The sequence below is a fragment of the Pinus tabuliformis genome, chromosome 8 (assembly GCF_031772625.1).
Source record: "Pinus tabuliformis cultivar Carrire ecotype Pingquan chromosome 8, CPIR1, whole genome shotgun sequence".
Classification (NCBI taxonomy): Eukaryota; Viridiplantae; Streptophyta; class Pinopsida; order Pinales; family Pinaceae; genus Pinus; species Pinus tabuliformis.
The window spans coordinates 1,838,900,703-1,838,910,734 of record NC_142294.1 but is presented as its reverse complement, the minus strand read 5'-3'; positions in this window follow the sequence as shown (position 1 = coordinate 1,838,910,734).

Here is a 10,032-nt window from a genome sequence, read left to right as displayed (position 1 = left end):
GCTTGACAAGACAAAGGCTCCCAAATGGATGGATGTAGAGATTAAATTTAAAGAAGTCAATATTTCAAAAGATGGCTAACCAAAATAGCCTGAGTGACGAATATTGGTCAAACAAAGAAGCCATGGAATCTATTGACCTATTAAAATAATATCAAGATGTATTTAGATTTAACTATAAATATTTGAACAGGCATTTGAAGGAAATGGGGGAGATGAAAATCAAGCACATTCAAAGAGCTAACCCTATAAAGAAAATATCATGTAAATTGATAAAACAGGAAGAAATAGAATGGATGATAGCTACCAACGTCATCTATCCAATAGAAAAATCGAAATGGGATAGTCCCATGGCTGATCCGCAAAATATCGTTATATTCCACTAAACATATCATCACAACAGACCTGGTAATATTATATTTAAAATGTGAAATTCTACACTAATACAATTTTATTAGTTTTATGGCTTTGTAGGTTTATTGATAATAATGCATGCATGCAAATGACTATTATCAAAAAAATAGAGAACGATAAAATATAAATCTTACACACACATTTGAAACAAGATATGCTCGAGGAAACCATTTCGAGATAAAAACCCGTTGGAAGGTTAGGAAACTCCACTCTCTTTATATGTTCAGAAGTATGGCTACGAGTACAAAGAAGTCTGGCTTATGGCCCGTGGACTGCTATATTGCACACATATTCTCTTTGTTCTCTACATATTATTGCTCTTAACTACGTTTTCTCAGTTATGGAACAAACTCACTCGAAAGAATGGAATCCATTTTCTTCCTAGTGGCTCAGTTATAGCACATTGTGATAACCAACTAGTGGTTAGGTTTCACTACCTCAAATATTAATCAAAGTTACAATAAAGACCCTTCTAGAGTCTTCTACATCATAATCACGTGGCTAGCTCCTTTTAGGTGAATAATGGGGACTGATGTGACATCCTCTTGAATTATGGTAGTGAAAAATAGAGATGTCAACTTCTGAATGACATAATTTTCACATGTGGACTCTGATTGACGTGATTCTTGCTCCATTGGAAAATTATATGTGTAAAATAACATGAAAGGGTGTGGAGTAAAAGCTACAATTTTTTACCCCCAAAAAACATCATTTCATGCCTCAAAATGCTTTTGGGAGGTTTAAAACCCTATAATACCAAACTGGGTCTAGTCAGAAGAAAATAGTCTCATGATCTAATTCCTCCATCTTTTCCACTCTAAAAGCATTGATAGGGATGGAAAAAAGTATAATGATCCAATCTAGATCACACCTCCCCATTTTTGGAGGATTTTGGTCCCCAAAAGCTTCTACTGAACAAGGTGAGGAAATTTTTCCTCCACCTTCCCTATGGTATACCATTTAGTTTTTCCTGGTAAATTGAGTCGATAGGCATCATCACCAACCTTTTCCAGTATATTTAATGGAGAATACCATAGAGCCTTGATTTTATTACCAAGCCCTCGTAACCCCTCCTTGTTCAACCGTAGCCATACTCGTTCTCCCACCTTGAATGATTTCTTTATTCTATGTTGATCATGCCTGGCCTTATATTTCTCATGTGATTTTTTTAGTGTCTCTTGTTCCTATAGATGGATCTTCCTAATATTTTCTAAAACATTTTCTGTAACATCCTTGATAAAAAAATCATGTAAATAATAATAATAATAATAAATTTAAGACCAAGGTCATGGGACACGTATTCCAAGTTGAGTGTTGGGAAAAACATCCTAGTGTGGGTGTTCATTTGATTTATTATGGCTAAAGGAAATTGGAAAAGGGAAAGGAAAAGGCAAAGGCTTTAGAAAGGCATGAGGCCTTAATTGACATCTATTTATGAAAATAATGGAAATTAGGAGAAAATTAAGGTGAAAGGTCACAAGTTGCATGTGAGGATCAAAATGAAGGAAAATAATGGAAAATTGAAGAAAACAGATGCATTATTAATATAAATTATTTTGAGTATTAGTTGGTACCTTTTGTCAGTTCAGTTTTGGAGCTCTCTCTCAATTCTCTCTCTCTCACACACACTCTTCGACATGTAGAGTTTTCTTGGATCACTTTAGCTTTGGGTCAAGGAAAGAAAATAAGGCAAAGAGGAAGTGAGGATCAAGCAAGAAAGAGAAAGATCTCGTAGCTACAATGAGATGATTTGCAAGTATCTACTTGCATGTGTGATTTCGTTGTTGTATTTGGCATGCATGGTACATTCATGTGTGTATTTAGTTCTCTTGTTGTCACTGGCATGAGTTTTTCCATGTATGACAATGTTCTCCAACCTTTCCTTGCCATTTCCAAATAGCCATGGTGTGATGGGCTCTCTTGTATTTGGCTGATCAGGATTTGTAGGTTTTAACACTATACATAAATTACCAGCATATGAATTCTAAAAATAGAAAATAAACAATGGTGAGAGCATAAAACATAAAATAGATATACATCGATATTTTCCCCTCGATCCCAAAATCGGGACTACGAGATTGAATTTTCATTATATTCCTTTCAATGTTACAATACATATACATATATATGCCAAAGCATCCATAAACCCCAATCCATTAACCATGGATTAGAACATAACCATAGTTCCCTTGACCGGATCTACAAAATACCATGGATAAAAAACCATCATGCCATAAACCATGTGCAAATTCCATGCAAAAAACCATACATAGGGCCACTCCCCCTCTGACCCCTTGACAGTGCCGGATGCAATGTACAGGGGTGGTTACCGCGCCCCCTGTGACCCCACGCTCATGGGGTAGTCGTCGAAATAATATAACATAACTCAATAGGATTGTTGGATGGATTTGAAACTAAGTGAGGTGGTGTTTGAAAGAAATAACACAAGGCCTAGGAATCTGTGAATCGGATTGGAATTGATGTAAAGGAAAAAAAATTTACCTCGTTGGGCCTAGGAATCGTCGATCGGTAAATGGCGGGATATACGGTCGATCCTAGAGGTGTGTTCCCTTGATCAGGCCTAGGAATCCTTGATCGGCAAATGACAGGATATACAGTAAAGATTAGAGGGTGGAGACTTGATTAGGCATAGGAATCCTTGACAATCGTATGGAGGGATATATGGTAAATCCTAAAGACTAGGATACATGAAAATTCCTAACAGTGTAGGTAGAGAAATCCGATGGCATCCATTCTTTTTTAGGGCCTAGTGATCCAGTGGGGATTGCAGTAAAGCCTGAGGAAACCTGGTTTTATTTGGTTTTGATTCCCACATTCATGCTTGGAATATGGCATGGGGGTGATTGGCCGAAAGAAATATTTCGTTCAACCAAACCATGGTCAGGTGGTTTGTGGAAGTCCCAAACTTGGTTGCATTCATTAATAAGAGCTCTTTCTCCTTGGTATTTCATGTATAGATGTACTATGTTATATATGGATTTCATTGTTGTTATATCCTTGTTATTTCTGTTGGTTATATGTTGGTTATGAGTATGTTTTATGACAAGCTTGATGTATGGCTCTCATCATGCTTTGATTTGTAAATGAATGTACAATGAATATATGACCTAATAGATGATAATGTGGCTATTGTGATATGGAAATAATTCTTCTTTACGAATCTCAGATAAGTATTTGACCCCTATGCTCATATTTTTTGTTAAGACAAGTAGATTACATATTTGTGACATGTTTGATGAAATGCCTATCGTGGCTACTAGGGGTCTAGTCAATTCATTAATCAACTATTTGCATTTGTACCTTTGTTCCAATGTTATTTAGAATTTTTGAAAGTTTCATGAAGTTCTAGGGAGTGTGTTGAGCCTTGGCCCTGAAAAAGGGGGACAAATTTTGGGGTCACTGGCTCAAAACTAGCTGAAAAAGTCCATAGTCGCTAGCATGCGCTTGCTATGGGAGGGACTGGAAGACCTCATTTGTGGGGTGTGTTTTATATTCTTTCTGCAGCTAGCCCCACAGACAACATGGGGGGTTAGAGGGGGTTGTAGGGGGGGTTGTAGGGGTTTGGGGTAGTGCGCCATGATTTTTGTTTTGAACACTATATTAGGTGGTCAGACCTACCTATGGTTTTATGGATGGGTTTTGCACATTATTTTGGGTATGATGGTTTTCTACCCGTGGTAGTTTATTAATCCGGTCAAGGGAACTACGGTTATGTTCTGATCCAGGGTTAATGGAATGGGGTTTATGAATGCTTCAATATGTATATATATGTATTGTAACATTGAAAGGAATATAATGAAAAATCAATATGGTAATCTCAGTTTTTGGGTCCAGGGGAAAATATATGTGTATTTGTTTTGTGTTTCTCTCCATTGCATATTTTCTGTTTTTAAGAATTCATTTGCAATTAGTTTTTATATAGGATTAAAACTTGCATCATTCACATGCATGGCTTTTAATGGGAGCAACTGGGGGTTTAGATCAATGAAATGTCAAGTTGCCTCAAGGTTCATCACCTGGAAGGTTTAGCTGGCTCCTGAAGGTTTGTAGCATGTGTGGAAGGTCAGATTGGTTTGTTTTAATCAGTTCCACTTCCTTAACTATACATGGAAAGTTGAATCATATCATAGGAGCCTCTCGTCACATGTTTACCCTAACAGACCAATTAACTTGGGTAAATGTGGGAGGAGGGTGTTACAGAGTGGTATTAGAGCATGGTTCAACACTTGGAATGGATGGACAGAATGTGATTATCATGCATGCATGTAGGTTGTCTATGTGCTTGTTATATATGCATGGAAATGGTCATTGTTATAGTTGTGTTGTCGTGTATAAATTTTTGATGTTGTTGTTGGGATGTGTTTATCATACATAAATGTCAGTTATATATGTGTTTGTTATGCATGTATTATTATGGTTATGGTTATGCATGCATAGTAGTTTAGAGATGCGTTGTGAGAGTATTATTGAATCCTATGTCATGATGATGATGATGTGTTGGTTGAGATAGAGCATGAGATACAGAGCATCAAAGTGAGGTTGTGACACTAGACTATGGGGTAAGAGGAGATCATAATACATGTATTGTATGTTTGGCATTCAAGTATGTTAGTTAATGGATTTTTATATGCATTATGGTTATATACATGTATGCCACTCTATTGTTGTTGTTTCTACATGCATAATAGATGCTAGTTGATAAATGTAGTCATACACATGTGTGTCAAATAGTCGTGAATGATAGTAACATATTGTTGTATGAATTGTGGTTATATGCATGATGATCATTTTCATTTTAGCTGAGGTCTTGATGATATTATGTTTTGTTCTCATTTGGATTGACCTATGCAAATGATTATGGTTATGATATTCACGTATAAGTTAATATATTGTGATATTATGTCATACTAATTTGGACTGATTTATGTAGATGTGATACCCTCCCCTGAGATACATTACGGTGTGAGTTTGATTAGTCATATATTTGGTGTTCAAGTGTTTATTATGTCTTCTATTTGGTGTTTGAGTGTTTGATTATGTCGTCTATTTAGTTATCGAGATTTTAGTGCCTATTATGTCATCTATTTGTTGTTTGAATGTTTAATTAATTGCATGATATGAGTATGTGTCTATAAGATTTCATGAAGGAATGATATTGTTTTAAGATGCTTGTACTAACACAATATGTTCTAAGACTATTAATATGTACTTAAGCGTAAGTGGTTGATAGTTGTAGTATTATGACTAGAGACTATGAGTTGACTATTGATTATGACATGGTTGTTAACCTTGGTAAAGGTAGATTTCAAATTCATAGACATGATGCCTTGATTTTTGGAACACATGACTGACATGTGTGAATATCTGTAGGGCAACATGCTTGGCATTAGCACGACAAGATAATAGTTTATTTTTCTATATAACTAACAACTAGGTGATGTGATAAGATATAATAAGACTCAATTGCAGCAAAGTAAAAGGTAAAAGAAAGGAAGTGGGCGGGAATTAATTTGGCTATGTTTGGAAAACGCAGTTCCAAATAAATGAGTTCTTTGCATACATGAATTCTTCTTAACCTTAATTTTGTTTGACATTATGTGGATATGTGCTATATTCATGAACATGTGTTTGATAGGTATATTATCTAGTTTCTAGTTGTAGCTAGATTCATCAAAGGATTGGAATGCCTTGAGAGATGGTGTGGATGTGTCCAATTGTAAGGCACGATGCTTGGTATAATAAGGAAAGGTAACCGGTATATTGTTATGTTTATTTATGCATTGAAAGTTATGTGTTTATGGAAATATGATGGAGGGGATTGTCAGGAAAAAGAGATTACCATGAAATCTTGAAGAAGGCTTGGGTTGAGCTTTCCTTTAAAGACATTAGGAATCCATGGGGTTGAGTCATGGTGTTTTTTTCTAGTTTTGTGCATTTGGTATTATGTGATTTGTTTGATCTTTATTATGGGTTTTGATTACGTCTGGTGCAAGGCCTTTCCACTTTGGTTGTGATTTCATGTTGCTATTGGTGTTTCATTGTTTTCTTCTTGTTTGCTTCTTGTTCTTGCCTTATGTTTTTAGGATCTTGGGAATTGGTTTGGGAAAGACAAATTTAATGGAACTCAGTGCATGTATAATGGAAATGGTCGATTGGGCTAAATGGATGGTGGCAAGACAATCATCAGAAAGGTAACAAGAAAGGTAAAGTGAATGGATTTGAGGAGTCATATGCCTTAGATATGTTGGGAAATGTTGTTCTCAATGTTATGCATGTGTTGCATGGATAAAGGGAGTTCTCTCAAATTACCAGACCTTATGATATCTGGTAATTATGTAGTGATCATGATTATTCTTATGTATATATATGTTTACATGTATATATATATATATTTCATCATCTAACAAGGTCGTCAGGGACCGTGATTTTTTTATGCTAATGTTTATGTCTATGTATGTATGTATGTATATATGTATGTATATCATTGTTTGACAAGATTGTAAAGGATAATTCTTTCAGAGGAATGAGTGCTTATGCAGGTGAATGGCATGAAGAGGTTCCCAGTTTCATGAGGAATCAAGTGGCAGAGTAGCCTTGACAATTTATGAGGTCAGTATCATGTGGATATGAGTTGATATTATGTTTTCATACCATGCCTATGTTTCCGTTATGGATAGGTAATGCTCACAGATACATCACTGGAATGAAAACAATGTGATCAGTGACATGCTAGGATAAGCATGGACATTGGAGAGACACTGGAAGCAAGGATTTTTGGTAGAGATAGTATGGTCTCTGGATGTGTGGTACTATTGTTGTATATATGTTGTATTTTTGATGTTGTGTACATGCGGTGTTCTATATATATGGTGTTGTGCGCATGTTGTTTATGTGGTGTTGTGTACATATGATTCGGTGTGCATGTTGGATATGCATTGTTATGTACATATGGTGTTGTGCACATGTTGGATATGCAGTGATGTGTACATATGGTGCTTTGTGCATGTTGCATATGTAGTGTTGTGTACATATGGTGTGGTGTGCATGTTGTACATATGGTGCTATGTACATGTTGTGTTGTGTTTATGATTGTACATGTGGTGTTGTGTGCATGTGGTTCTGTGTACATGTTGTACATGGGGTGCTCTATGTAGTTTGTATTGTGTACATGTTGTGCATGTGGTGTTGTGTACACATTGTGTAGGTGGTGTTGTGGACATGTGGTGTTGTATACACATTGTACAAGTGGTGTTGTGTACATGTGGTTTTGTGTACATGTTGGACATGTGGTATTGCTTGCATTTCATACATGCTGTGTTGTTCACATGTGGTATTATGTGCATGTTGTACATGCTATTTTGTGTATGTGTGTTTCGTAGTCATGGTATCTTGACATGTGTATTTTTTGTGTTGTACTTTATGTATGTATTATGTTGTGTTGTACACCATGTGTAGGTGTATGTATGTGATGTGTTGTATGCCAGATGTAGGTGTATGTATTGTGTTATGTTGTACACTTGGTGTAAGTGTATGTGTTGTGTTTTACACCAAGTGTAGGTGTATGTATGCGTTATGTTGTACACCAAGTGTAGGTGTATGTATGTGTTGTGTTGTACATCGCATGTAGGTGTATGTGATGTATACCAGGTGTAGATGTATGAATTCTTTAGTGTGCTATGTGTGGATGTATGTGTTGTGATGTACATTGTGTACGTGTACGTGATTGAAGAAAATAAGAAGGCCCTGGGTGTTTGTTGGGTTTGGTAACCAATCTGGTGTACATATAGAAAGGACAAAGGATAAAGGTAAAAGTGAAGGACCGATTAAAGGATAAGTATAAGTATTTTATTTCAGTTTTATTATGCATGTGATATATGATTCTGATTTATGATGGTTACATGTGACTTATGATTCTGGTTTATGATGATGGCATGTGATTCATGATTTTGATATATGATGGTTGTGGTTTGAGCTAACTAGATGTGATATGTTTATTCATGATGATTTGGATAAGAGATGGTTTGGCTTATTGTGATAAAAAGTGAACATTATTTCAAGTGTACCTTATTGATAGGCCACCAATGAGGTATGATTTGATTTTATTCCAATTTATTTTGAATATAATGGAATTTATGTGCTTGTTACAAGAAATAATGGAAATTCCTAGTTGGGTGGTTGAAATTGACTACAAGCATTAGTAGCAGTAGCATAAAGAATTGGAAGAGTTAGTAGCATGTTGGTAAAGCACTTCAGGAGCAAGGTCCTTGTGGGACATTGGTACCCAATAATCTCCATTTATTTCCATGAGCATGCTATGACCGGCATGATGGTTTTGAGGCAGGGATATGCCTTAGTTTTTGGACCTTCCAATGTGAAGAAACCTTGCCAAGGGATCAATGGCCCAAGATAGGGGAAGTCGGGGAACATGGAAGGTGAATGACTGCACAGAAGGGGGTGACTAGATTGCCTAAGGGACTGTGTAGCAAAGAAGGGAAGGTCGGGGAATGCATTTTTTGGTCATTAGCATTTCTAGATGGAATCATAAGCATATTGAGAGTGTGTCATGGAACAATGAGTTGGTAACTGTTCATCGAGAGGACAATGCCGCAGGATTGTAGCACTAGACATTGGAGGTAGATTTTATTTTGATAGTGGATTCTAGACTTCATGGGAAGGAGGTGAATCTTGGTATTACTTTGAGGGTGGAAGTGTAAGCCTCTAGATTCCCTTGTTGGAGATGCAAGAATTATATCATTTTATTTGTTGGTTAGAGAAAATGTACATATCTGTATATGTGTATATGTGTATATCATTATAGATACTATATCAAGATGGATTTATAAATCTCCATAGACAGTATGATTGATTTCTAGTTGAAGCAAAGGTGCATAAGTGTATGTGATGGTTATTATAAATATCGTAATGAGTTGTGTTATAAAGCTCCAGTAAATGGTATGATTTTCATGTTTTCAGCGGGTGTTCATTGTAAATACTGCAATGAGCTATGTTATAAAGCTCTGTGCTAAGTATGTTTTTTTTAGTGTTTTTTTGGTTTATAGGTTTCATTGAACACCGAGGATGATGTTTCCCTAAGGGGGAGGGTTCTATAACAGTCGTATTCAAAAATTCATGTAAATAATAATAATAATAATAACAATACCAAGGTCATGGGACACATATTCCAAGCTGAGCGTTGAGGAAAACAACCTAGTGTGAGTGTTGATTTGGTTTATTAGTGCTAACAGAAATTGGAAAAAGCAAAGACTTTGGAAAGGCATGAACCATTAATTAACATTTTATTTATGAAAATAATGGAAATTAGGAGAAAAGAAAGCTGATTTATGTCATAGATGTCATGCGAGGAGGAAAATGAAAGAAAATAATGGAAAATTGAAGAAAATAGAGGCCTCATTAATAAAAAGTCTTGTGAGGATCAGTTGGTACCTTTTGTCAATTCAGTTTTAGATCTCTCTCTATATTATATGTCTCTATCTCTCACTCTTAGATAGTTAGATTTTTCTTGGAGCACTTCATCTTTGGGTCAAGGAAAGTAGAGAAGGAAAGGGGAAAGAAAGGATCAATAAAGGAAGAGTAGGGTCA